The following is a 26,747-nucleotide window of genomic DNA, read 5'->3' on the forward strand; positions in this document are numbered from 1 at the left end:
ATACATTTTACTTTTTAACTTGTAATTGCCATGGTTGTTGCAGAGTAAGAACAGAAAAGTCACAGATGGCTTTCAAATTTGGTGTCATTATAACAACTAAAGTGGTTAAATCAAAAGTGTTTAGGTATTCTATAGCACGTGAGAGGAATTTGATTTCTTATGCAATCTCAAAATGAAAATTTCACACCTTCCATTTTCATTTCGTCTTATTTTACTTGACATTCTTTCCTCTGAAGGATGTATAAAAGTGAAGTTCCTTGCAAAACAAGAGCAGAGGAATATCCAGAAACAGTTTTCCTTAATAAAAAATGGTGAGTCTGCATACCATATTTAAGTGGGAGCCCGGCTAGCTCAGTCGGTAGAGCATGAGACTCTTAATATCAGGGTCGTGGGTTCGAGCCCCACGTTGGGCGAAAACGAGTATTTTTTGCTGGATGATTGCATTGGCTCTCATAATATCGTGATTAATCTTGCATTAGACATGCACTAACTCCTAAAAATTGTATCTCCCTTGGTTACTCATTCATGAGAAATGTATCTCCAAGATTAGGTAGGGCCTGAGTCTAGGTTAACATACAGTGATATCACTCCTATTCAAGTACTAAACATGCCAACCTGAAGTGTAAAACATCCCCTAGGTGTAGTTAAGGCATCAGTTAGGAGTGAACTGAACACTCATGTTATGGGCAATTAGACTTAAAATAAAGTGTGGACAGCAGTAACGTTACTTTTGAAATGTGATGCTGAGTGAGCACACAGGGGAATTAGCTCAAATGGTAGAGCGCTCGCTTAGCATGCGAGAGGTAGTGGGATCGATGCCCGCATTCTCCATTCTAAAATTTGCATACATTTTACTTTTTAACTTGTAATTGCCATGGTTGTTGCAGAGTAAGAACAGAAAAGTCACAGATGGCTTTCAAATTTGGTGTCATTATAACAACTAAAGTGGTTTAATCAAAAGTGTTTAGGTATTCTATAGCACGTGAGAGGAATTTGATTTCTTATGCAATCTCAAAATGAAAATTTCACACCTTCCATTTTCATTTCGTCTTATTTTACTTGACATTCTTTCCTCTGAAGGATGTATAAAAGTGAAGTTCCTTGCAAAACAAGAGCAGAGGAATATCCAGAAACGGTTTTCCTTAATAAAAAATGATGAGTCTGCATACCATATTTAAGTGGGAGCCCGGCTAGCTCAGTCGGTAGAGCATGAGACTCCTAATCTCAGGGTCTTGGATTGAGCCCCACGTTGGGCGAAAACGAGTATTTTTTGCTGGATGATTGCATTGGCTCTCATAATATGGTGATTAATCTTGCATTAGACATGCACTAACTCCTAAAAATTGTATCTCCCTTGGTTACTCATTCATGAGAAATGTATCTCCAAGATTAGGTAGGGCCTGAGTCTAGGTTAACATACAGTGATATCACTCCTATTCAAGTACTAAACATGCCAACCTGAAGTGTAAAACATCCCCTAGGTGTAGTTAAGGCATCAGTTAGGAGTGAACTGAACACTCATGTTATGGGCAATTAGACTTAAAATACAGTGTGGACAGCAGTAACGTTACTTTTGAAATGTGATGCTGAGTGAGCACACAGGGGAATTAGCTCAAATGGTAGAGCGCTCGCTTAGCATGCGAGAGGTAGCGGGATCGATGCCCGCATTCTCCATTTTAAAATTTGCATACATTTTACTTTTTAACTTGTAATTGCCATGGTTGTTGCAGAGTAAGAAAAGAAAAGTCACAGATGGCTTTCAAATTTGGTGTCATTATAACAACTAAAGTGGTTTAATCAAAAGTGTTTAGGTATTCTATAGCACGTGAGAGGAATTTGATTTCTTATGCAATCTCAAAATGAAAATTTCACACCTTCCATTTTCATTTCGTCTTATTTTACTTGACATTCTTTCCTCTGAAGGATGTATAAAAGTGAAGTTCCTTGCAAAACAAGAGCAGAGGAATATCCAGAAACAGTTTTCCTTAATAAAAAATGATGAGTCTGCATACCATATTTAAGTGGGAGCCCGGCTAGCTCAGTCGGTAGAGCATGAGACTCTTAATCTCAGGGTCGTGGGTTCGAGCTCCACGTTGGGCGAAAACGAGTATTTTTTGCTGGATGATAGCATTGGCTCTCATAATATGGTGATTAATCTTGCATTAGACATGCACTAACTCCTAAAAATTGTATCTCCCTTGGTTACACATTCATGAGAAATGTATCTCCAAGATTAGGTAGGGCCTGAGTCTAGGTTAACATGCAGTGATATCACTCCTATTCAAGTACTAAACATGCCAACCTGAAATGTAAAACATCCCCTAGGTGTAGTTAATGCATCAGTTAGGAGTGAACTGAACACTCATGTTATGGGCAATTAGACTTAAAATAAAGCGTGGACAGCAGTAACGTTACTTTTGAAATGTGATGCTGAGTGAGCACACAGGGGAATTAGCTCAAATGGTAGAGCGCTCGCTTAGCATGCGAGAGGTAGCGGGATCGATGCCCGCATTCTCCATTCTAAAATTTGCATACATTTTACTTTTTAACTTGTAATTGCCATGGTTGTTGCAGAGTAAGAACAGAAAAGTCACAGATGGCTTTCAAATTTGGTGTCATTATAACAACTAAAGTGGTTTAATCAAAAGTGTTTAGGTATTCTATAGCACGTGAGAGGAATTTGATTTCTTATGCAATCTCAAAATGAAAATTTCACACCTTCCATTTTCATTTCGTCTTATTTTACTTGACATTCTTTCCTCTGAAGGATGTATAAAAGTGAAGTTCCTTGCAAAACAAGAGCAGAGGAATATCCAGAAACAGTTTTCCTTAATAAAAAATGATGAGTCTGCATACCATATTTAAGTGGGAGCCCGGCTAGCTCAGTCGGTAGAGCATGAGACTATTAATCTCATGGTCGTGGGTTCGAGCCCCACGTTGGGCGAAAACGAGTATTTTTTGCTGGATGATAGCATTGGCTCTCATAATATGGTGATTAATCTTGCATTAGACATGCACTAACTCCTAAAAATTGTATCTCCCTTGGTTACTCATTCATGAGAAATGTATCTCCAAGATTAGGTAGGGCCTGAGTCTAGGTTAACATACAGTGATATCACTCCTATTCAAGTACTAAACATGCCAACCTGAAGTGTAAAACATCCCCTAGGTGTAGTTAAGGCATCAGTTAGGAGTGAACTGAACACTCATGTTATGGGCAATTAGACTTAAAATAAAGTGTGGACAGCAGTAACGTTACTTTTGAAATGTGATGCTGAGTGAGCACACAGGGGAATTAGCTCAAATGGTAGAGCGCTCGCTTAGCATGCGAGAGGTAGCGGGATCGATGCCCGCATTCTCCATTTTAAAATTTGCATACATTTTACTTTTTAACTTGTAATTGCCATGGTTGTTGCAGAGTAAGAACAGAAAAGTCACAGATGGCTTTCAAATTTGGTGTCATTATAACAACTAAAGTGGTTTAATCAAAAGTGTTTAGGTATTCTATAGCACGTGAGAGGAATTTGATTTCTTATGCAATCTCAAAATGAAAATTTCACACCTTCCGTTTTCATTTCGTCTTATTTTACTTGACATTCTTTCCTCTGAAGGATGTATAAAAGTGAAGTTCCTTGCAAAACAAGAGCAGAGGAATATCCAGAAACAGTTTTCCTTAATAAAAAATGATGAGTCTGCATACCATATTTAAGTGGGAGCCCGGCTAGCTCAGTCGGTAGAGCATGAGACTCTTAATCTCAGGGTCGTGGGTTCGAGCCCCACGTTGGGCGAAAACGAGTATTTTTTGCTGGATGATTGCATTGGCTCTCATAATATGGTGATTAATCTTGCATTAGACATGCACTAACTCCTAAAAATTGTATCTCCCTTGGTTACTCATTCATGAGAAATGTATCTCCAAGATTAGGTAGGGCCTGAGTCTAGGTTAACATACAGTGATATCACTCCTATTCAAGTACTAAACATGCCAACCTGAAGTGTAAAACATCCCCTAGGTGTAGTTAAGGCATCAGTTAGGAGTGAACTGAACACTCATGTTATGGGCAATTAGACTTAAAATAAAGTGTGGACAGCAGTAACGTTACTTTTGAAATGTGATGCTGAGTGAGCACACAGGGGAATTAGCTCAAATGGTAGAGCGCTCGCTTAGCATGCGAGAGGTAGCGGGATCGATGCCCGCATTCTCCATTCTAAAATTTGCATACATTTTACTTTTTAACTTGTAATTGCCATGGTTGTTGCAGAGTAAGAACAGAAAAGTCACAGATGGCTTTCAAATTTGGTGTCATTATAACAACTAAAGTGGTTAAATCAAAAGTGTTTAGGTATTCTATAGCACGTGAGAGGAATTTGATTTCTTATGCAATCTCAAAATGAAAATTTCACACCTTCCATTTTCATTTCGTCTTATTTTACTTGACATTCTTTCCTCTGAAGGATGTATAAAAGTGAAGTTCCTTGCAAAACAAGAGCAGAGGAATATCCAGAAACAGTTTTCCTTAATAAAAAATGGTGAGTCTGCATACCATATTTAAGTGGGAGCCCGGCTAGCTCAGTCGGTAGAGCATGAGACTCTTAATATCAGGGTCGTGGGTTCGAGCCCCACGTTGGGCGAAAACGAGTATTTTTTGCTGGATGATTGCATTGGCTCTCATAATATGGTGATTAATCTTGCATTAGACATGCACTAACTCCTAAAAATTGTATCTCCCTTGGTTACTCATTCATGAGAAATGTATCTCCAAGATTAGGTAGGGCCTGAGTCTAGGTTAACATACAGTGATATCACTCCTATTCAAGTACTAAACATGCCAACCTGAAGTGTAAAACATCCCCTAGGTGTAGTTAAGGCATCAGTTAGGAGTGAACTGAACACTCATGTTATGGGCAATTAGACTTAAAATAAAGTGTGGACAGCAGTAACGTTACTTTTGAAATGTGATGCTGAGTGAGCACACAGGGGAATTAGCTCAAATGGTAGAGCGCTCGCTTAGCATGCGAGAGGTAGCGGGATCGATGCCCGCATTCTCCATTCTAAAATTTGCATACATTTTACTTTTTAACTTGTAATTGCCATGGTTGTTGCAGAGTAAGAACAGAAAAGTCACAGATGGCTTTCAAATTTGGTGTCATTATAACAACTAAAGTGGTTTAATCAAAAGTGTTTAGGTATTCTATAGCACGTGAGAGGAATTTGATTTCTTATGCAATCTCAAAATGAAAATTTCACACCTTCCATTTTCATTTCGTCTTATTTTACTTGACATTCTTTCCTCTGAAGGATGTATAAAAGTGAAGTTCCTTGCAAAGCAAGAGCAGAGGAATATCCAGAAACAGTTTTCCTTAATAAAAAATGATGAGTCTGCATACCATATTTAAGTGGGAGCCCGGCTAGCTCAGTCGGTAGAGCATGAGACTCTTAATCTCAGGGTCGTGGGTTCGAGCCCCACGTTGGGCGAAAACCAGCATTTTTTGCTGGATGATAGCATTGGCTCTCATAATATGGTGATTAATCTTGCATTAGACATGCACTAACTCCTAAAAATTGTATCTCCCTTGGTTACTCATTCATGAGAAATGTATCTCCAAGATTAGGTAGGGCCTGAGTCTAGGTTAACATACAGTGATATCACTCCTATTCAAGTACTAAACATGCCAACCTGAAGTGTAAAACATCCCCTAGGTGTAGTTAAGGCATCAGTTAGGAGTGAACTGAACACTCATGTTATGGGCAATTAGACTTAAAATAAAGTGTGGACAGCAGTAACGTTACTTTTGAAATGTGATGCTGAGTGAGCACACAGGGGAATTAGCTCAAATGGTAGAGCACTCGCTTAGCATGCGAGAGGTAGCGGGATCGATGCCCACATTCTCTATTCTAAAATTTGCATACATTTTACTTTTTAACTTGTAATTGCCATGGTTGTTGCAGAGTAAGAACAGAAAAGTCACAGATGGCTTTCAAATTTGGTGTCATTATAACAACTAAAGTGGTTTAATCAAAAGTGTTTAGGTATTCTATAGCACGTGAGAGGAATTTGATTTCTTATGCAATCTCAAAATGAAAATTTCACACCTTCCATTTTCATTTCGTCTTATTTTACTTGACATTCTTTCCTCTGAAGGATGTATAAAAGTGAAGTTCCTTGCAAAACAAGAGCAGAGGAATATCCAGAAACGGTTTTCCTTAATAAAAAATGATGAGTCTGCATACCATATTTAAGTGGGAGCCCGGCTAGCTCAGTCGGTAGAGCATGAGACTCTTAATATCAGGGTCGTGGGTTCGAGCCCCACGTTGGGCGAAAACGAGTATTTTTTGCTGGATGATTGCATTGGCTCTCATAATATGGTGATTAATCTTGCATTAGACATGCACTAACTCCTAAAAATTGTATCTCCCTTGGTTACTCATTCATGAGAAATGTATCTCCAAGATTAGGTAGGGCCTGAGTCTAGGTTAACATACAGTGATATCACTCCTATTCAAGTACTAAACATGCCAACCTGAAGTGTAAAACATCCCCTAGGTGTAGTTAAGGCATCAGTTAGGAGTGAACTGAACACTCATGTTATGGGCAATTAGACTTAAAATAAAGTGTGGACAGCAGTAACGTTACTTTTGAAATGTGATGCTGAGTGAGCACACAGGGGAATTAGCTCAAATGGTAGAGCGCTCGCTTAGCATGCGAGATGTAGCGGGATCGATGCCCGCATTCTCCATTCTAAAATTTGCATACATTTTACTTTTTAACTTGTAATTGCCATGGTTGTTGCAGAGTAAGAACAGAAAAGTCACAGATGGCTTTCAAATTTGCGGTCATTATAACAACTAAAGTGGTTTAATCAAAAGTGTTTAGGTATTCTATAGCACGTGAGAGGAATTTGATTTCTTATGCAATCTCAAAATGAAAATTTCACACCTTCCATTTTCATTTCGTCTTATTTTACTTGACATTCTTTCCTCTGAAGGATGTATAAAAGTGAAGTTCCTTGCAAAACAAGAGCAGAGGAATATCCAGAAACGGTTTTCCTTAATAAAAAATGATGAGTCTGCATACCATATTTAAGTGGGAGCCCGGCTAGCTCAGTCGGTAGAGCATGAGACTCTTAATCTCAGGGTCGTGGGTTCGAGCCCCACGTTGGGCGAAAACGAGTATTTTTTGCTGGATGATTGCATTGGCTCTCATAATATGGTGATTAATCTTGCATTAGACATGCACTAACTCCTAAAAATTGTATCTCCCTTGGTTACTCATTCATGAGAAATGTATCTCCAAGATTAGGTAGGGCCTGAGTCTAGGTTAACATACAGTGATATCACTCCTATTCAAGTACTAAACATGCCAACCTGAAGTGTAAAACATCCCCTAGGTGTAGTTAAGGCATCAGTTAGGAGTGAACTGAACACTCATGTTATGGGCAATTAGACTTAAAATAAAGTGTGGACAGCAGTAACGTTACTTTTGAAATGTGATGCTGAGTGAGCACACAGGGGAATTAGCTCAAATGGTAGAGCGCTCGCTTAGCATGCGAGAGGTAGCGGGATCGATGCCCGCATTCTCCATTCTAAAATTTGCATACATTTTACTTTTTAACTTGTAATTGCCATGGTTGTTGCAGAGTAAGAACAGAAAAGTCACAGATGGCTTTCAAATTTGGTGTCATTATAACAACTAAAGTGGTTAAATCAAAAGTGTTTAGGTATTCTATAGCACGTGAGAGGAATTTGATTTCTTATGCAATCTCAAAATGAAAATTTCACACCTTCCATTTTCATTTCGTCTTATTTTACTTGACATTCTTTCCTCTGAAGGATGTATAAAAGTGAAGTTCCTTGCAAAACAAGAGCAGAGGAATATCCAGAAACAGTTTTCCTTAATAAAAAATGGTGAGTCTGCATACCATATTTAAGTGGGAGCCCGGCTAGCTCAGTCGGTAGAGCATGAGACTCTTAATATCAGGGTCGTGGGTTCGAGCCCCACGTTGGGCGAAAACGAGTATTTTTTGCTGGATGATTGCATTGGCTCTCATAATATGGTGATTAATCTTGCATTAGACATGCACTAACTCCTAAAAATTGTATCTCCCTTGGTTACTCATTCATGAGAAATGTATCTCCAAGATTAGGTAGGGCCTGAGTCTAGGTTAACATACAGTGATATCACTCCTATTCAAGTACTAAACATGCCAACCTGAAGTGTAAAACATCCCCTAGGTGTAGTTAAGGCATCAGTTAGGAGTGAACTGAACACTCATGTTATGGGCAATTAGACTTAAAATAAAGTGTGGACAGCAGTAACGTTACTTTTGAAATGTGATGCTGAGTGAGCACACAGGGGAATTAGCTCAAATGGTAGAGCGCTCGCTTAGCATGCGAGAGGTAGCGGGATCGATGCCCGCATTCTCCATTCTAAAATTTGCATACATTTTACTTTTTAACTTGTAATTGCCATGGTTGTTGCAGAGTAAGAACAGAAAAGTCACAGATGGCTTTCAAATTTGGTGTCATTATAACAACTAAAGTGGTTTAATCAAAAGTGTTTAGGTATTCTATAGCACGTGAGAGGAATTTGATTTCTTATGCAATCTCAAAATGAAAATTTCACACCTTCCATTTTCATTTCGTCTTATTTTACTTGACATTCTTTCCTCTGAAGGATGTATAAAAGTGAAGTTCCTTGCAAAGCAAGAGCAGAGGAATATCCAGAAACAGTTTTCCTTAATAAAAAATGATGAGTCTGCATACCATATTTAAGTGGGAGCCCGGCTAGCTCAGTCGGTAGAGCATGAGACTCTTAATCTCAGGGTCGTGGGTTCGAGCCCCACGTTGGGCGAAAACCAGCATTTTTTGCTGGATGATAGCATTGGCTCTCATAATATGGTGATTAATCTTGCATTAGACATGCACTAACTCCTAAAAATTGTATCTCCCTTGGTTACTCATTCATGAGAAATGTATCTCCAAGATTAGGTAGGGCCTGAGTCTAGGTTAACATACAGTGATATCACTCCTATTCAAGTACTAAACATGCCAACCTGAAGTGTAAAACATCCCCTAGGTGTAGTTAAGGCATCAGTTAGGAGTGAACTGAACACTCATGTTATGGGCAATTAGACTTAAAATAAAGTGTGGACAGCAGTAACGTTACTTTTGAAATGTGATGCTGAGTGAGCACACAGGGGAATTAGCTCAAATGGTAGAGCACTCGCTTAGCATGCGAGAGGTAGCGGGATCGATGCCCACATTCTCTATTCTAAAATTTGCATACATTTTACTTTTTAACTTGTAATTGCCATGGTTGTTGCAGAGTAAGAACAGAAAAGTCACAGATGGCTTTCAAATTTGGTGTCATTATAACAACTAAAGTGGTTTAATCAAAAGTGTTTAGGTATTCTATAGCACGTGAGAGGAATTTGATTTCTTATGCAATCTCAAAATGAAAATTTCACACCTTCCATTTTCATTTCGTCTTATTTTACTTGACATTCTTTCCTCTGAAGGATGTATAAAAGTGAAGTTCCTTGCAAAACAAGAGCAGAGGAATATCCAGAAACGGTTTTCCTTAATAAAAAATGATGAGTCTGCATACCATATTTAAGTGGGAGCCCGGCTAGCTCAGTCGGTAGAGCATGAGACTCTTAATATCAGGGTCGTGGGTTCGAGCCCCACGTTGGGCGAAAACGAGTATTTTTTGCTGGATGATTGCATTGGCTCTCATAATATGGTGATTAATCTTGCATTAGACATGCACTAACTCCTAAAAATTGTATCTCCCTTGGTTACTCATTCATGAGAAATGTATCTCCAAGATTAGGTAGGGCCTGAGTCTAGGTTAACATACAGTGATATCACTCCTATTCAAGTACTAAACATGCCAACCTGAAGTGTAAAACATCCCCTAGGTGTAGTTAAGGCATCAGTTAGGAGTGAACTGAACACTCATGTTATGGGCAATTAGACTTAAAATAAAGTGTGGACAGCAGTAACGTTACTTTTGAAATGTGATGCTGAGTGAGCACACAGGGGAATTAGCTCAAATGGTAGAGCGCTCGCTTAGCATGCGAGATGTAGCGGGATCGATGCCCGCATTCTCCATTCTAAAATTTGCATACATTTTACTTTTTAACTTGTAATTGCCATGGTTGTTGCAGAGTAAGAACAGAAAAGTCACAGATGGCTTTCAAATTTGCGGTCATTATAACAACTAAAGTGGTTTAATCAAAAGTGTTTAGGTATTCTATAGCACGTGAGAGGAATTTGATTTCTTATGCAATCTCAAAATGAAAATTTCACACCTTCCATTTTCATTTCGTCTTATTTTACTTGACATTCTTTCCTCTGAAGGATGTATAAAAGTGAAGTTCCTTGCAAAACAAGAGCAGAGGAATATCCAGAAACGGTTTTCCTTAATAAAAAATGATGAGTCTGCATACCATATTTAAGTGGGAGCCCGGCTAGCTCAGTCGGTAGAGCATGAGACTCTTAATATCAGGGTCGTGGGTTCGAGCCCCACGTTGGGCGAAAACGAGTATTTTTTGCTGGATGATTGCATTGGCTCTCATAATATGGTGATTAATCTTGCATTAGACATGCACTAACTCCTAAAAATTGTATCTCCCTTGGTTACTCATTCATGAGAAATGTATCTCCAAGATTAGGTAGGGCCTGAGTCTAGGTTAACATACAGTGATATCACTCCTATTCAAGTACTAAACATGCCAACCTGAAGTGTAAAACATCCCCTAGGTGTAGTTAAGGCATCAGTTAGGAGTGAACTGAACACTCATGTTATGGGCAATTAGACTTAAAATAAAGTGTGGACAGCAGTAACGTTACTTTTGAAATGTGATGCTGAGTGAGCACACAGGGGAATTAGCTCAAATGGTAGAGCGCTCGCTTAGCATGCGAGAGGTAGCGGGATCGATGCCCGCATTCTCCATTTTAAAATTTGCATACATTTTACTTTTTAACTTGTAATTGCCATGGTTGTTGCAGAGTAAGAACAGAAAAGTCACAGATGGCTTTCAAATTTGGTGTCATTATAACAACTAAAGTGGTTTAATCAAAAGTGTTTAGGTATTCTATAGCACGTGAGAGGAATTTGATTTCTTATGCAATCTCAAAATGAAAATTTCACACCTTCCATTTTCATTTCGTCTTATTTTACTTGACATTCTTTCCTCTGAAGGATGTATAAAAGTGAAGTTCCTTGCAAAACAAGAGCAGAGGAATATCCAGAAACAGTTTTCCTTAATAAAAAATGATGAGTCTGCATACCATATTTAAGTGGGAGCCCGGCTAGCTCAGTCGGTAGAGCATGAGACTCTTAATCTCAGGGTCGTGGGTTCGAGCCCCACGTTGGGCGAAAACGAGTATTTTTTGCTGGATGATTGCATTGGCTCTCATAATATGGTGATTAATCTTGCATTAGACATGCACTAACTCCTAAAAATTGTATCTCCCTTGGTTACTCATTCATGAGAAATGTATCTCCAAGATTAGGTAGGGCCTGAGTCTAGGTTAACATACAGTGATATCACTCCTATTCAAGTACTAAACATGCCAACCTGAAGTGTAAAACATCCCCTAGGTGTAGTTAAGGCATCAGTTAGGAGTGAACTGAACACTCATGTTATGGGCAATTAGACTTAAAATAAAGTGTGGACAGCAGTAACGTTACTTTTGAAATGTGATGCTGAGTGAGCACACAGGGGAATTAGCTCAAATGGTAGAGCGCTCGCTTAGCATGCGAGAGGTAGCGGGATCGATGCCCGCATTCTCCATTCTAAAATTTGCATACATTTTACTTTTTAACTTGTAATTGCCATGGTTGTTGCAGAGTAAGAACAGAAAAGTCACAGATGGCTTTCAAATTTGGTGTCATTATAACAACTAAAGTGGTTAAATCAAAAGTGTTTAGGTATTCTATAGCACGTGAGAGGAATTTGATTTCTTATGCAATCTCAAAATGAAAATTTCACACCTTCCATTTTCATTTCGTCTTATTTTACTTGACATTCTTTCCTCTGAAGGATGTATAAAAGTGAAGTTCCTTGCAAAACAAGAGCAGAGGAATATCCAGAAACAGTTTTCCTTAATAAAAAATGGTGAGTCTGCATACCATATTTAAGTGGGAGCCCGGCTAGCTCAGTCGGTAGAGCATGAGACTCTTAATATCAGGGTCGTGGGTTCGAGCCCCACGTTGGGCGAAAACGAGTATTTTTTGCTGGATGATTGCATTGGCTCTCATAATATGGTGATTAATCTTGCATTAGACATGCACTAACTCCTAAAAATTGTATCTCCCTTGGTTACTCATTCATGAGAAATGTATCTCCAAGATTAGGTAGGGCCTGAGTCTAGGTTAACATACAGTGATATCACTCCTATTCAAGTACTAAACATGCCAACCTGAAGTGTAAAACATCCCCTAGGTGTAGTTAAGGCATCAGTTAGGAGTGAACTGAACACTCATGTTATGGGCAATTAGACTTAAAATAAAGTGTGGACAGCAGTAACGTTACTTTTGAAATGTGATGCTGAGTGAGCACACAGGGGAATTAGCTCAAATGGTAGAGCGCTCGCTTAGCATGCGAGAGGTAGCGGGATCGATGCCCGCATTCTCCATTCTAAAATTTGCATACATTTTACTTTTTAACTTGTAATTGCCATGGTTGTTGCAGAGTAAGAACAGAAAAGTCACAGATGGCTTTCAAATTTGGTGTCATTATAACAACTAAAGTGGTTTAATCAAAAGTGTTTAGGTATTCTATAGCACGTGAGAGGAATTTGATTTCTTATGCAATCTCAAAATGAAAATTTCACACCTTCCATTTTCATTTCGTCTTATTTTACTTGACATTCTTTCCTCTGAAGGATGTATAAAAGTGAAGTTCCTTGCAAAGCAAGAGCAGAGGAATATCCAGAAACAGTTTTCCTTAATAAAAAATGATGAGTCTGCATACCATATTTAAGTGGGAGCCCGGCTAGCTCAGTCGGTAGAGCATGAGACTCTTAATCTCAGGGTCGTGGGTTCGAGCCCCACGTTGGGCGAAAACCAGCATTTTTTGCTGGATGATAGCATTGGCTCTCATATTATGGTGATTAATCTTGCATTAGACATGCACTAACTCCTAAAAATTGTATCTCCCTTGGTTACTCATTCATGAGAAATGTATCTCCAAGATTAGGTAGGGCCTGAGTCTAGGTTAACATACAGTGATATCACTCCTATTCAAGTACTAAACATGCCAACCTGAAGTGTAAAACATCCCCTAGGTGTAGTTAAGGCATCAGTTAGGAGTGAACTGAACACTCATGTTATGGGCAATTAGACTTAAAATAAAGTGTGGACAGCAGTAACGTTACTTTTGAAATGTGATGCTGAGTGAGCACACAGGGGAATTAGCTCAAATGGTAGAGCACTCGCTTAGCATGCGAGAGGTAGCGGGATCGATGCCCACATTCTCTATTCTAAAATTTGCATACATTTTACTTTTTAACTTGTAATTGCCATGGTTGTTGCAGAGTAAGAACAGAAAAGTCACAGATGGCTTTCAAATTTGGTGTCATTATAACAACTAAAGTGGTTTAATCAAAAGTGTTTAGGTATTCTATAGCACGTGAGAGGAATTTGATTTCTTATGCAATCTCAAAATGAAAATTTCACACCTTCCATTTTCATTTCGTCTTATTTTACTTGACATTCTTTCCTCTGAAGGATGTATAAAAGTGAAGTTCCTTGCAAAACAAGAGCAGAGGAATATCCAGAAACGGTTTTCCTTAATAAAAAATGATGAGTCTGCATACCATATTTAAGTGGGAGCCCGGCTAGCTCAGTCGGTAGAGCATGAGACTCTTAATATCAGGGTCGTGGGTTCGAGCCCCACGTTGGGCGAAAACGAGTATTTTTTGCTGGATGATTGCATTGGCTCTCATAATATGGTGATTAATCTTGCATTAGACATGCACTAACTCCTAAAAATTGTATCTCCCTTGGTTACTCATTCATGAGAAATGTATCTCCAAGATTAGGTAGGGCCTGAGTCTAGGTTAACATACAGTGATATCACTCCTATTCAAGTACTAAACATGCCAACCTGAAGTGTAAAACATCCCCTAGGTGTAGTTAAGGCATCAGTTAGGAGTGAACTGAACACTCATGTTATGGGCAATTAGACTTAAAATAAAGTGTGGACAGCAGTAACGTTACTTTTGAAATGTGATGCTGAGTGAGCACACAGGGGAATTAGCTCAAATGGTAGAGCGCTCGCTTAGCATGCGAGATGTAGCGGGATCGATGCCCGCATTCTCCATTCTAAAATTTGCATACATTTTACTTTTTAACTTGTAATTGCCATGGTTGTTGCAGAGTAAGAACAGAAAAGTCACAGATGGCTTTCAAATTTGCGGTCATTATAACAACTAAAGTGGTTTAATCAAAAGTGTTTAGGTATTCTATAGCACGTGAGAGGAATTTGATTTCTTATGCAATCTCAAAATGAAAATTTCACACCTTCCATTTTCATTTCGTCTTATTTTACTTGACATTCTTTCCTCTGAAGGATGTATAAAAGTGAAGTTCCTTGCAAAACAAGAGCAGAGGAATATCCAGAAACGGTTTTCCTTAATAAAAAATGATGAGTCTGCATACCATATTTAAGTGGGAGCCCGGCTAGCTCAGTCGGTAGAGCATGAGACTCTTAATATCAGGGTCGTGGGTTCGAGCCCCACGTTGGGCGAAAACGAGTATTTTTTGCTGGATGATTGCATTGGCTCTCATAATATGGTGATTAATCTTGCATTAGACATGCACTAACTCCTAAAAATTGTATCTCCCTTGGTTACTCATTCATGAGAAATGTATCTCCAAGATTAGGTAGGGCCTGAGTCTAGGTTAACATACAGTGATATCACTCCTATTCAAGTACTAAACATGCCAACCTGAAGTGTAAAACATCCCCTAGGTGTAGTTAAGGCATCAGTTAGGAGTGAACTGAACACTCATGTTATGGGCAATTAGACTTAAAATAAAGTGTGGACAGCAGTAACGTTACTTTTGAAATGTGATGCTGAGTGAGCACACAGGGGAATTAGCTCAAATGGTAGAGCGCTCGCTTAGCATGCGAGAGGTAGCGGGATCGATGCCCGCATTCTCCATTCTAAAATTTGCATACATTTTACTTTTTAACTTGTAATTGCCATGGTTGTTGCAGAGTAAGAACAGAAAAGTCACAGATGGCTTTCAAATTTGGTGTCATTATAACAACTAAAGTGGTTAAATCAAAAGTGTTTAGGTATTCTATAGCACGTGAGAGGAATTTGATTTCTTATGCAATCTCAAAATGAAAATTTCACACCTTCCATTTTCATTTCGTCTTATTTTACTTGACATTCTTTCCTCTGAAGGATGTATAAAAGTGAAGTTCCTTGCAAAACAAGAGCAGAGGAATATCCAGAAACAGTTTTCCTTAATAAAAAATGGTGAGTCTGCATACCATATTTAAGTGGGAGCCCGGCTAGCTCAGTCGGTAGAGCATGAGACTCTTAATATCAGGGTCGTGGGTTCGAGCCCCACGTTGGGCGAAAACGAGTATTTTTTGCTGGATGATTGCATTGGCTCTCATAATATGGTGATTAATCTTGCATTAGACATGCACTAACTCCTAAAAATTGTATCTCCCTTGGTTACTCATTCATGAGAAATGTATCTCCAAGATTAGGTAGGGCCTGAGTCTAGGTTAACATACAGTGATATCACTCCTATTCAAGTACTAAACATGCCAACCTGAAGTGTAAAACATCCCCTAGGTGTAGTTAAGGCATCAGTTAGGAGTGAACTGAACACTCATGTTATGGGCAATTAGACTTAAAATAAAGTGTGGACAGCAGTAACGTTACTTTTGAAATGTGATGCTGAGTGAGCACACAGGGGAATTAGCTCAAATGGTAGAGCGCTCGCTTAGCATGCGAGAGGTAGCGGGATCGATGCCCGCATTCTCCATTCTAAAATTTGCATACATTTTACTTTTTAACTTGTAATTGCCATGGTTGTTGCAGAGTAAGAACAGAAAAGTCACAGATGGCTTTCAAATTTGGTGTCATTATAACAACTAAAGTGGTTTAATCAAAAGTGTTTAGGTATTCTATAGCACGTGAGAGGAATTTGATTTCTTATGCAATCTCAAAATGAAAATTTCACACCTTCCATTTTCATTTCGTCTTATTTTACTTGACATTCTTTCCTCTGAAGGATGTATAAAAGTGAAGTTCCTTGCAAAGCAAGAGCAGAGGAATATCCAGAAACAGTTTTCCTTAATAAAAAATGATGAGTCTGCATACCATATTTAAGTGGGAGCCCGGCTAGCTCAGTCGGTAGAGCATGAGACTCTTAATCTCAGGGTCGTGGGTTCGAGCCCCACGTTGGGCGAAAACCAGCATTTTTTGCTGGATGATAGCATTGGCTCTCATAATATGGTGATTAATCTTGCATTAGACATGCACTAACTCCTAAAAATTGTATCTCCCTTGGTTACTCATTCATGAGAAATGTATCTCCAAGATTAGGTAGGGCCTGAGTCTAGGTTAACATACAGTGATATCACTCCTATTCAAGTACTAAACATGCCAACCTGAAGTGTAAAACATCCCCTAGGTGTAGTTAAGGCATCAGTTAGGAGTGAACTGAACACTCATGTTATGGGCAATTAGACTTAAAATAAAGTGTGGACAGCAGTAACGTTACTTTTGAAATGTGATGCTGAGTGAGCACACAGGGGAATTAGCTCAAATGGTAGAGCACTCGCTTAGCATGCGAGAGGTAGCGGGATCGATGCCCACATTCTCTATTCTAAAATTTGCATACATTTTACTTTTTAACTTGTAATTGCCATGGTTGTTGCAGAGTAAGAACAGAAAAGTCACAGATGGCTTTCAAATTTGGTGTCATTATAACAACTAAAGTGGTTTAATCAAAAGTGTTTAGGTATTCTATAGCACGTGAGAGGAATTTGATTTCTTATGCAATCTCAAAATGAAAATTTCACACCTTCCATTTTCATTTCGTCTTATTTTACTTGACATTCTTTCCTCTGAAGGATGTATAAAAGTGAAGTTCCTTGCAAAACAAGAGCAGAGGAATATCCAGAAACGGTTTTCCTTAATAAAAAATGATGAGTCTGCATACCATATTTAAGTGGGAGCCCGGCTAGCTCAGTCGGTAGAGCATGAGACTCTTAATATCAGGGTCGTGGGTTCGAGCCCCACGTTGGGCGAAAACGAGTATTTTTTGCTGGATGATTGCATTGGCTCTCATAATATGGTGATTAATCTTGCATTAGACATGCACTAACTCCTAAAAATTGTATCTCCCTTGGTTACTCATTCATGAGAAATGTATCTCCAAGATTAGGTAGGGCCTGAGTCTAGGTTAACATACAGTGATATCACTCCTATTCAAGTACTAAACATGCCAACCTGAAGTGTAAAACATCCCCTAGGTGTAGTTAAGGCATCAGTTAGGAGTGAACTGAACACTCATGTTATGGGCAATTAGACTTAAAATAAAGTGTGGACAGCAGTAACGTTACTTTTGAAATGTGATGCTGAGTGAGCACACAGGGGAATTAGCTCAAATGGTAGAGCGCTCGCTTAGCATGCGAGATGTAGCGGGATCGATGCCCGCATTCTCCATTCTAAAATTTGCATACATTTTACTTTTTAACTTGTAATTGCCATGGTTGTTGCAGAGTAAGAACAGAAAAGTCACAGATGGCTTTCAAATTTGCGGTCATTATAACAACTAAAGTGGTTTAATCAAAAGTGTTTAGGTATTCTATAGCACGTGAGAGGAATTTGATTTCTTATGCAATCTCAAAATGAAAATTTCACACCTTCCATTTTCATTTCGTCTTATTTTACTTGACATTCTTTCCTCTGAAGGATGTATAAAAGTGAAGTTCCTTGCAAAACAAGAGCAGAGGAATATCCAGAAACGGTTTTCCTTAATAAAAAATGATGAGTCTGCATACCATATTTAAGTGGGAGCCCGGCTAGCTCAGTCGGTAGAGCATGAGACTCTTAATATCAGGGTCGTGGGTTCGAGCCCCACGTTGGGCGAAAACGAGTATTTTTTGCTGGATGATTGCATTGGCTCTCATAATATGGTGATTAATCTTGCATTAGACATGCACTAACTCCTAAAAATTGTATCTCCCTTGGTTACTCATTCATGAGAAATGTATCTCCAAGATTAGGTAGGGCCTGAGTCTAGGTTAACATACAGTGATATCACTCCTATTCAAGTACTAAACATGCCAACCTGAAGTGTAAAACATCCCCTAGGTGTAGTTAAGGCATCAGTTAGGAGTGAACTGAACACTCATGTTATGGGCAATTAGACTTAAAATAAAGTGTGGACAGCAGTAACGTTACTTTTGAAATGTGATGCTGAGTGAGCACACAGGGGAATTAGCTCAAATGGTAGAGCGCTCGCTTAGCATGCGAGAGGTAGCGGGATCGATGCCCGCATTCTCCATTTTAAAATTTGCATACATTTTACTTTTTAACTTGTAATTGCCATGGTTGTTGCAGAGTAAGAACAGAAAAGTCACAGATGGCTTTCAAATTTGGTGTCATTATAACAACTAAAGTGGTTTAATCAAAAGTGTTTAGGTATTCTATAGCACGTGAGAGGAATTTGATTTCTTATGCAATCTCAAAATGAAAATTTCACACCTTCCATTTTCATTTCGTCTTATTTTACTTGACATTCTTTCCTCTGAAGGATGTATAAAAGTGAAGTTCCTTGCAAAACAAGAGCAGAGGAATATCCAGAAACAGTTTTCCTTAATAAAAAATGATGAGTCTGCATACCATATTTAAGTGGGAGCCCGGCTAGCTCAGTCGGTAGAGCATGAGACTCTTAATCTCAGGGTCGTGGGTTCGAGCCCCACGTTGGGCGAAAACGAGTATTTTTTGCTGGATGATTGCATTGGCTCTCATAATATGGTGATTAATCTTGCATTAGACATGCACTAACTCCTAAAAATTGTATCTCCCTTGGTTACTCATTCATGAGAAATGTATCTCCAAGATTAGGTAGGGCCTGAGTCTAGGTTAACATACAGTGATATCACTCCTATTCAAGTACTAAACATGCCAACCTGAAGTGTAAAACATCCCCTAGGTGTAGTTAAGGCATCAGTTAGGAGTGAACTGAACACTCATGTTATGGGCAATTAGACTTAAAATAAAGTGTGGACAGCAGTAACGTTACTTTTGAAATGTGATGCTGAGTGAGCACACAGGGGAATTAGCTCAAATGGTAGAGCGCTCGCTTAGCATGCGAGAGGTAGCGGGATCGATGCCCGCATTCTCCATTCTAAAATTTGCATACATTTTACTTTTTAACTTGTAATTGCCATGGTTGTTGCAGAGTAAGAACAGAAAAGTCACAGATGGCTTTCAAATTTGGTGTCATTATAACAACTAAAGTGGTTAAATCAAAAGTGTTTAGGTATTCTATAGCACGTGAGAGGAATTTGATTTCTTATGCAATCTCAAAATGAAAATTTCACACCTTCCATTTTCATTTCGTCTTATTTTACTTGACATTCTTTCCTCTGAAGGATGTATAAAAGTGAAGTTCCTTGCAAAACAAGAGCAGAGGAATATCCAGAAACAGTTTTCCTTAATAAAAAATGGTGAGTCTGCATACCATATTTAAGTGGGAGCCCGGCTAGCTCAGTCGGTAGAGCATGAGACTCTTAATATCAGGGTCGTGGGTTCGAGCCCCACGTTGGGCGAAAACGAGTATTTTTTGCTGGATGATTGCATTGGCTCTCATAATATGGTGATTAATCTTGCATTAGACATGCACTAACTCCTAAAAATTGTATCTCCCTTGGTTACTCATTCATGAGAAATGTATCTCCAAGATTAGGTAGGGCCTGAGTCTAGGTTAACATACAGTGATATCACTCCTATTCAAGTACTAAACATGCCAACCTGAAGTGTAAAACATCCCCTAGGTGTAGTTAAGGCATCAGTTAGGAGTGAACTGAACACTCATGTTATGGGCAATTAGACTTAAAATAAAGTGTGGACAGCAGTAACGTTACTTTTGAAATGTGATGCTGAGTGAGCACACAGGGGAATTAGCTCAAATGGTAGAGCGCTCGCTTAGCATGCGAGAGGTAGCGGGATCGATGCCCGCATTCTCCATTCTAAAATTTGCATACATTTTACTTTTTAACTTGTAATTGCCATGGTTGTTGCAGAGTAAGAACAGAAAAGTCACAGATGGCTTTCAAATTTGGTGTCATTATAACAACTAAAGTGGTTTAATCAAAAGTGTTTAGGTATTCTATAGCACGTGAGAGGAATTTGATTTCTTATGCAATCTCAAAATGAAAATTTCACACCTTCCATTTTCATTTCGTCTTATTTTACTTGACATTCTTTCCTCTGAAGGATGTATAAAAGTGAAGTTCCTTGCAAAGCAAGAGCAGAGGAATATCCAGAAACAGTTTTCCTTAATAAAAAATGATGAGTCTGCATACCATATTTAAGTGGGAGCCCGGCTAGCTCAGTCGGTAGAGCATGAGACTCTTAATCTCAGGGTCGTGGGTTCGAGCCCCACGTTGGGCGAAAACCAGCATTTTTTGCTGGATGATAGCATTGGCTCTCATATTATGGTGATTAATCTTGCATTAGACATGCACTAACTCCTAAAAATTGTATCTCCCTTGGTTACTCATTCATGAGAAATGTATCTCCAAGATTAGGTAGGGCCTGAGTCTAGGTTAACATACAGTGATATCACTCCTATTCAAGTACTAAACATGCCAACCTGAAGTGTAAAACATCCCCTAGGTGTAGTTAAGGCATCAGTTAGGAGTGAACTGAACACTCATGTTATGGGCAATTAGACTTAAAATAAAGTGTGGACAGCAGTAACGTTACTTTTGAAATGTGATGCTGAGTGAGCACACAGGGGAATTAGCTCAAATGGTAGAGCACTCGCTTAGCATGCGAGAGGTAGCGGGATCGATGCCCACATTCTCTATTCTAAAATTTGCATACATTTTACTTTTTAACTTGTAATTGCCATGGTTGTTGCAGAGTAAGAACAGAAAAGTCACAGATGGCTTTCAAATTTGGTGTCATTATAACAACTAAAGTGGTTTAATCAAAAGTGTTTAGGTATTCTATAGCACGTGAGAGGAATTTGATTTCTTATGCAATCTCAAAATGAAAATTTCACACCTTCCATTTTCATTTCGTCTTATTTTACTTGACATTCTTTCCTCTGAAGGATGTATAAAAGTGAAGTTCCTTGCAAAACAAGAGCAGAGGAATATCCAGAAACGGTTTTCCTTAATAAAAAATGATGAGTCTGCATACCATATTTAAGTGGGAGCCCGGCTAGCTCAGTCGGTAGAGCATGAGACTCTTAATATCAGGGTCGTGGGTTCGAGCCCCACGTTGGGCGAAAACGAGTATTTTTTGCTGGATGATTGCATTGGCTCTCATAATATGGTGATTAATCTTGCATTAGACATGCACTAACTCCTAAAAATTGTATCTCCCTTGGTTACTCATTCATGAGAAATGTATCTCCAAGATTAGGTAGGGCCTGAGTCTAGGTTAACATACAGTGATATCACTCCTATTCAAGTACTAAACATGCCAACCTGAAGTGTAAAACATCCCCTAGGTGTAGTTAAGGCATCAGTTAGGAGTGAACTGAACACTCATGTTATGGGCAATTAGACTTAAAATAAAGTGTGGACAGCAGTAACGTTACTTTTGAAATGTGATGCTGAGTGAGCACACAGGGGAATTAGCTCAAATGGTAGAGCGCTCGCTTAGCATGCGAGATGTAGCGGGATCGATGCCCGCATTCTCCATTCTAAAATTTGCATACATTTTACTTTTTAACTTGTAATTGCCATGGTTGTTGCAGAGTAAGAACAGAAAAGTCACAGATGGCTTTCAAATTTGCGGTCATTATAACAACTAAAGTGGTTTAATCAAAAGTGTTTAGGTATTCTATAGCACGTGAGAGGAATTTGATTTCTTATGCAATCTCAAAATGAAAATTTCACACCTTCCATTTTCATTTCGTCTTATTTTACTTGACATTCTTTCCTCTGAAGGATGTATAAAAGTGAAGTTCCTTGCAAAACAAGAGCAGAGGAATATCCAGAAACGGTTTTCCTTAATAAAAAATGATGAGTCTGCATACCATATTTAAGTGGGAGCCCGGCTAGCTCAGTCGGTAGAGCATGAGACTCTTAATATCAGGGTCGTGGGTTCGAGCCCCACGTTGGGCGAAAACGAGTATTTTTTGCTGGATGATTGCATTGGCTCTCATAATATGGTGATTAATCTTGCATTAGACATGCACTAACTCCTAAAAATTGTATCTCCCTTGGTTACTCATTCATGAGAAATGTATCTCCAAGATTAGGTAGGGCCTGAGTCTAGGTTAACATACAGTGATATCACTCCTATTCAAGTACTAAACATGCCAACCTGAAGTGTAAAACATCCCCTAGGTGTAGTTAAGGCATCAGTTAGGAGTGAACTGAACACTCATGTTATGGGCAATTAGACTTAAAATAAAGTGTGGACAGCAGTAACGTTACTTTTGAAATGTGATGCTGAGTGAGCACACAGGGGAATTAGCTCAAATGGTAGAGCGCTCGCTTAGCATGCGAGATGTAGCGGGATCGATGCCCGCATTCTCCATTCTAAAATTTGCATACATTTTACTTTTTAACTTGTAATTGCCATGGTTGTTGCAGAGTAAGAACAGAAAAGTCACAGATGGCTTTCAAATTTGCGGTCATTATAACAACTAAAGTGGTTTAATCAAAAGTGTTTAGGTATTCTATAGCATGTGAGAGGAATTTGATTTCTTATGCAATCTCAAAATGAAAATTTCACACCTTCCATTTTCATTTCGTCTTATTTTACTTGACATTCTTTCCTCTGAAGGATGTATAAAAGTGAAGTTCCTTGCAAAACAAGAGCAGAGGAATATCCAGAAACAGTTTTCCTTAATAAAAAATGATGAGTCTGCATACCATAACTCTTAATCTCAGGGTCGTGGGTTCGAGCCCCACGTTGGGCGAAAACTAGTATTTTTTGCTGGATGATAGCATTGGCTCTCATAATATGGTGATTAATCTTGCATTAGACATGCACTAACTCCTAAAAATTGTATCTCCCTTGGTTACTCATTCATGAGAAATGTATCTCCAAGATTAGGTAGGGCCTGAGTCTAGGTTAACATACAGTGATATCACTCCTATTCAAGTACTAAACATGCCAACCTGAAGTGTAAAACATCCCCTAGGTGTAGTTAAGGCATCAGTTAGGAGTGAACTGAACACTCATGTTATGGGCAATTAGACTTAAAATACAGTGTGGACAGCAGTAACGTTACTTTTGAAATGTGATGCTGAGTGAGCACACAGGGGAATTAGCTCAAATGGTAGAGCGCTCGCTTAGCATACGAGAGGTAGCGGGATCGATGCCCGCATTCTCCATTCTAAAATTTGCATACATTTTACTTTTTAACTTGTAATTGCCATGGTTGTTGCAGAGTAAGAACAGAAAAGTCACAGATGGCTTTCAAATTTGGTGTCATTATAACAACTAAAGTGGTTTAATCAAAAGTGTTTAGGTATTCTATAGCACGTGAGAGGAATTTGATTTCTTATGCAATCTCAAAATGAAAATTTCACACCTTCCATTTTCATTTCGTCTTATTTTACTTGACATTCTTTCCTCTGAAGGATGTATAAAAGTGAAGTTCCTTGCAAAACAAGAGCAGAGGAATATCCAGAAACGGTTTTCCTTAATAAAAAATGATGAGTCTGCATACCATATTTATGTGGGAGCCCGGCTAGCTCAGTCGGTAGAGCATGAGACTCTTAATATCAGGGTCGTGGGTTCGAGCCCCACGTTGGGCGAAAACGAGTATTTTTTGCTGGATGATTGCATTGGCTCTCATAATATGGTGATTAATCTTGCATTAGACATGCACTAACTCCTAAAAATTGTATCTCCCTTGGTTACTCATTCATGAGAAATGTATCTCCAAGATTAGGTAGGGCCTGAGTCTAGGTTAACATACAGTGATATCACTCCTATTCAAGTACTAAACATGCCAACCTGAAGTGTAAAACATCCCCTAGGTGTAGTTAAGGCATCAGTTAGGAGTGAACTGAACACTCATGTTATGGGCAATTAGACTTAAAATAAAGTGTGGACAGCAGTAACGTTACTTTTGAAATGTGATGCTGAGTGAGCACACAGGGGAATTAGCTCAAATGGTAGAGCGCTCGCTTAGCATGCGAGATGTAGCGGGATCGATGCCCGCATTCTCCATTCTAAAATTTGCATACATTTTACTTTTTAACTTGTAATTGCCATGGTTGTTGCAGAGTAAGAACAGAAAAGTCACAGATGGCTTTCAAATTTGCGGTCATTATAACAACTAAAGTGGTTTAATCAAAAGTGTTTAGGTATTCTATAGCATGTGAGAGGAATTTGATTTCTTATGCAATCTCAAAATGAAAATTTCACACCTTCCATTTTCATTTCGTCTTATATTACTTGACATTCTTTCCTCTGAAGGATGTATAAAAGTGAAGTTCCTTGCAAAACAAGAGCAGAGGAATATCCAGAAACAGTTTTCCTTAATAAAAAATGATGAGTCTGCATACCATAACTCTTAATCTCAGGGTCGTGGGTTCGAGCCCCACGTTGGGCGAAAACGAGTATTTTTTGCTGGATGATAGCATTGGCTCTCATAATATGGTGATTAATCTTGCATTAGACATGCACTAACTCCTAAAAATTGTATCTCCCTTGGTTACTCATTCATGAGAAATGTATCTCCAAGATTAGGTAGGGCCTGAGTCTAGGTTAACATACAGTGATATCACTCCTATTCAAGTACTAAACATGCCAACCTGAAGTGTAAAACATCCCCTAGGTGTAGTTAAGGCATCAGTTAGGAGTGAACTGAACACTCATGTTATGGGCAATTAGACTTAAAATACAGTGTGGACAGCAGTAACGTTACTTTTGAAATGTGATGCTGAGTGAGCACACAGGGGAATTAGCTCAAATGGTAGAGCGCTCGCTTAGCATACGAGAGGTAGCGGGATCGATGCCCGCATTCTCCATTCTAAAATTTGCATACATTTTACTTTTTAACTTGTAATTGCCATGGTTGTTGCAGAGTAAGAACAGAAAAGTCACAGATGGCTTTCAAATTTGGTGTCATTATAACAACTAAAGTGGTTTAATCAAAAGTGTTTAGGTATTCTATAGCACGTGAGAGGAATTTGATTTCTTATGCAATCTCAAAATGAAAATTTCACACCTTCCATTTTCATTTCGTCTTATTTTACTTGACATTCTTTCCTCTGAAGGATGTATAAAAGTGAAGTTCCTTGCAAAACAAGAGCAGAGGAATATCCAGAAACGGTTTTCCTTAATAAAAAATGATGAGTCTGCATACCATATTTAAGTGGGAGCCCGGCTAGCTCAGTCGGTAGAGCATGAGACTCTTAATATCAGGGTCGTGGGTTCGAGCCCCACGTTGGGCGAAAACGAGTATTTTTTGCTGGATGATTGCATTGGCTCTCATAATATGGTGATTAATCTTGCATTAGACATGCACTAACTCCTAAAAATTGTATCTCCCTTGGTTACTCATTCATGAGAAATGTATCTCCAAGATTAGGTAGGGCCTGAGTCTAGGTTAACATACAGTGATATCACTCCTATTCAAGTACTAAACATGCCAACCTGAAGTGTAAAACATCCCCTAGGTGTAGTTAAGGCATCAGTTAGGAGTGAACTGAACACTCATGTTATGGGCAATTAGACTTAAAATAAAGTGTGGACAGCAGTAACGTTACTTTTGAAATGTGATGCTGAGTGAGCACACAGGGGAATTAGCTCAAATGGTAGAGCGCTCGCTTAGCATGCGAGATGTAGCGGGATCGATGCCCGCATTCTCCATTCTAAAATTTGCATACATTTTACTTTTTAACTTGTAATTGCCATGGTTGTTGCAGAGTAAGAACAGAAAAGTCACAGATGGCTTTCAAATTTGCGGTCATTATAACAACTAAAGTGGTTTAATCAAAAGTGTTTAGGTATTCTATAGCATGTGAGAGGAATTTGATTTCTTATGCAATCTCAAAATGAAAATTTCACACCTTCCATTTTCATTTCGTCTTATTTTACTTGACATTCTTTCCTCTGAAGGATGTATAAAAGTGAAGTTCCTTGCAAAACAAGAGCAGAGGAATATCCAGAAACAGTTTTCCTTAATAAAAAATGATGAGTCTGCATACCATAACTCTTAATCTCAGGGTCGTGGGTTCGAGCCCCACGTTGGGCGAAAACGAGTATTTTTTGCTGGATGATAGCATTGGCTCTCATAATATGGTGATTAATCTTGCATTAGACATGCACTAACTCCTAAAAATTGTATCTCCCTTGGTTACTCATTCATGAGAAATGTATCTCCAAGATTAGGTAGGGCCTGAGTCTAGGTTAACATACAGTGATATCACTCCTATTCAAGTACTAAACATGCCAACCTGAAGTGTAAAACATCCCCTAGGTGTAGTTAAGGCATCAGTTAGGAGTGAACTGAACACTCATGTTATGGGCAATTAGACTTAAAATACAG

The 26,747-nt window shown here is 38.8% G+C and overlaps 25 non-coding genes across 25 annotated transcripts; all 25 read left to right on the forward strand.

Moving 5' to 3' along the window:
* Positions 1-1,601: 1,601 nt before the first annotated feature.
* Positions 1,602-1,674, forward strand: TRNAA-AGC (transfer RNA alanine (anticodon AGC)). Its single transcript has one exon. It is a non-coding gene; the product is annotated as a tRNA-Ala (tRNA).
* A 771-nt stretch (positions 1,675-2,445) lies between these two features.
* Positions 2,446-2,518, forward strand: TRNAA-AGC (transfer RNA alanine (anticodon AGC)). Its single transcript has one exon. It is a non-coding gene; the product is annotated as a tRNA-Ala (tRNA).
* Positions 2,519-2,871: 353 nt separating this feature from the next.
* TRNAN-AUU (transfer RNA asparagine (anticodon AUU)) lies at positions 2,872-2,944 on the forward strand. Its single transcript has one exon. It is a non-coding gene; the product is annotated as a tRNA-Asn (tRNA).
* A 345-nt stretch (positions 2,945-3,289) lies between these two features.
* On the forward strand, positions 3,290-3,362 carry TRNAA-AGC (transfer RNA alanine (anticodon AGC)). The gene has a single exon. It is a non-coding gene; the product is annotated as a tRNA-Ala (tRNA).
* A 353-nt stretch (positions 3,363-3,715) lies between these two features.
* TRNAK-CUU (transfer RNA lysine (anticodon CUU)) lies at positions 3,716-3,788 on the forward strand. The gene has a single exon. It is a non-coding gene; the product is annotated as a tRNA-Lys (tRNA).
* Positions 3,789-4,133: 345 nt separating this feature from the next.
* On the forward strand, positions 4,134-4,206 carry TRNAA-AGC (transfer RNA alanine (anticodon AGC)). Its single transcript has one exon. It is a non-coding gene; the product is annotated as a tRNA-Ala (tRNA).
* Positions 4,207-4,977: 771 nt separating this feature from the next.
* Positions 4,978-5,050, forward strand: TRNAA-AGC (transfer RNA alanine (anticodon AGC)). The gene has a single exon. It is a non-coding gene; the product is annotated as a tRNA-Ala (tRNA).
* Positions 5,051-5,403: 353 nt separating this feature from the next.
* TRNAK-CUU (transfer RNA lysine (anticodon CUU)) lies at positions 5,404-5,476 on the forward strand. The gene has a single exon. It is a non-coding gene; the product is annotated as a tRNA-Lys (tRNA).
* Positions 5,477-7,091: 1,615 nt separating this feature from the next.
* Positions 7,092-7,164, forward strand: TRNAK-CUU (transfer RNA lysine (anticodon CUU)). The gene has a single exon. It is a non-coding gene; the product is annotated as a tRNA-Lys (tRNA).
* Positions 7,165-7,509: 345 nt separating this feature from the next.
* Positions 7,510-7,582, forward strand: TRNAA-AGC (transfer RNA alanine (anticodon AGC)). The gene has a single exon. It is a non-coding gene; the product is annotated as a tRNA-Ala (tRNA).
* Positions 7,583-8,353: 771 nt separating this feature from the next.
* TRNAA-AGC (transfer RNA alanine (anticodon AGC)) lies at positions 8,354-8,426 on the forward strand. The gene has a single exon. It is a non-coding gene; the product is annotated as a tRNA-Ala (tRNA).
* A 353-nt stretch (positions 8,427-8,779) lies between these two features.
* On the forward strand, positions 8,780-8,852 carry TRNAK-CUU (transfer RNA lysine (anticodon CUU)). The gene has a single exon. It is a non-coding gene; the product is annotated as a tRNA-Lys (tRNA).
* A 2,033-nt stretch (positions 8,853-10,885) lies between these two features.
* On the forward strand, positions 10,886-10,958 carry TRNAA-AGC (transfer RNA alanine (anticodon AGC)). Its single transcript has one exon. It is a non-coding gene; the product is annotated as a tRNA-Ala (tRNA).
* A 353-nt stretch (positions 10,959-11,311) lies between these two features.
* TRNAK-CUU (transfer RNA lysine (anticodon CUU)) lies at positions 11,312-11,384 on the forward strand. Its single transcript has one exon. It is a non-coding gene; the product is annotated as a tRNA-Lys (tRNA).
* Positions 11,385-11,729: 345 nt separating this feature from the next.
* On the forward strand, positions 11,730-11,802 carry TRNAA-AGC (transfer RNA alanine (anticodon AGC)). The gene has a single exon. It is a non-coding gene; the product is annotated as a tRNA-Ala (tRNA).
* A 771-nt stretch (positions 11,803-12,573) lies between these two features.
* TRNAA-AGC (transfer RNA alanine (anticodon AGC)) lies at positions 12,574-12,646 on the forward strand. Its single transcript has one exon. It is a non-coding gene; the product is annotated as a tRNA-Ala (tRNA).
* A 353-nt stretch (positions 12,647-12,999) lies between these two features.
* TRNAK-CUU (transfer RNA lysine (anticodon CUU)) lies at positions 13,000-13,072 on the forward strand. Its single transcript has one exon. It is a non-coding gene; the product is annotated as a tRNA-Lys (tRNA).
* A 2,033-nt stretch (positions 13,073-15,105) lies between these two features.
* On the forward strand, positions 15,106-15,178 carry TRNAA-AGC (transfer RNA alanine (anticodon AGC)). Its single transcript has one exon. It is a non-coding gene; the product is annotated as a tRNA-Ala (tRNA).
* Positions 15,179-15,949: 771 nt separating this feature from the next.
* On the forward strand, positions 15,950-16,022 carry TRNAA-AGC (transfer RNA alanine (anticodon AGC)). Its single transcript has one exon. It is a non-coding gene; the product is annotated as a tRNA-Ala (tRNA).
* Positions 16,023-16,375: 353 nt separating this feature from the next.
* On the forward strand, positions 16,376-16,448 carry TRNAK-CUU (transfer RNA lysine (anticodon CUU)). Its single transcript has one exon. It is a non-coding gene; the product is annotated as a tRNA-Lys (tRNA).
* Positions 16,449-18,481: 2,033 nt separating this feature from the next.
* On the forward strand, positions 18,482-18,554 carry TRNAA-AGC (transfer RNA alanine (anticodon AGC)). The gene has a single exon. It is a non-coding gene; the product is annotated as a tRNA-Ala (tRNA).
* Positions 18,555-18,907: 353 nt separating this feature from the next.
* TRNAK-CUU (transfer RNA lysine (anticodon CUU)) lies at positions 18,908-18,980 on the forward strand. The gene has a single exon. It is a non-coding gene; the product is annotated as a tRNA-Lys (tRNA).
* Positions 18,981-19,325: 345 nt separating this feature from the next.
* On the forward strand, positions 19,326-19,398 carry TRNAA-AGC (transfer RNA alanine (anticodon AGC)). The gene has a single exon. It is a non-coding gene; the product is annotated as a tRNA-Ala (tRNA).
* A 771-nt stretch (positions 19,399-20,169) lies between these two features.
* TRNAA-AGC (transfer RNA alanine (anticodon AGC)) lies at positions 20,170-20,242 on the forward strand. Its single transcript has one exon. It is a non-coding gene; the product is annotated as a tRNA-Ala (tRNA).
* A 353-nt stretch (positions 20,243-20,595) lies between these two features.
* On the forward strand, positions 20,596-20,668 carry TRNAK-CUU (transfer RNA lysine (anticodon CUU)). Its single transcript has one exon. It is a non-coding gene; the product is annotated as a tRNA-Lys (tRNA).
* The last annotated feature ends 6,079 nt before the right edge of the window (positions 20,669-26,747 follow it).

Source organism: Triturus cristatus, chromosome 4_1 (assembly GCF_964204655.1).
Source record: "Triturus cristatus chromosome 4_1, aTriCri1.1, whole genome shotgun sequence".
In the NCBI taxonomy this organism is placed as follows: Eukaryota; Metazoa; Chordata; class Amphibia; order Caudata; family Salamandridae; genus Triturus; species Triturus cristatus.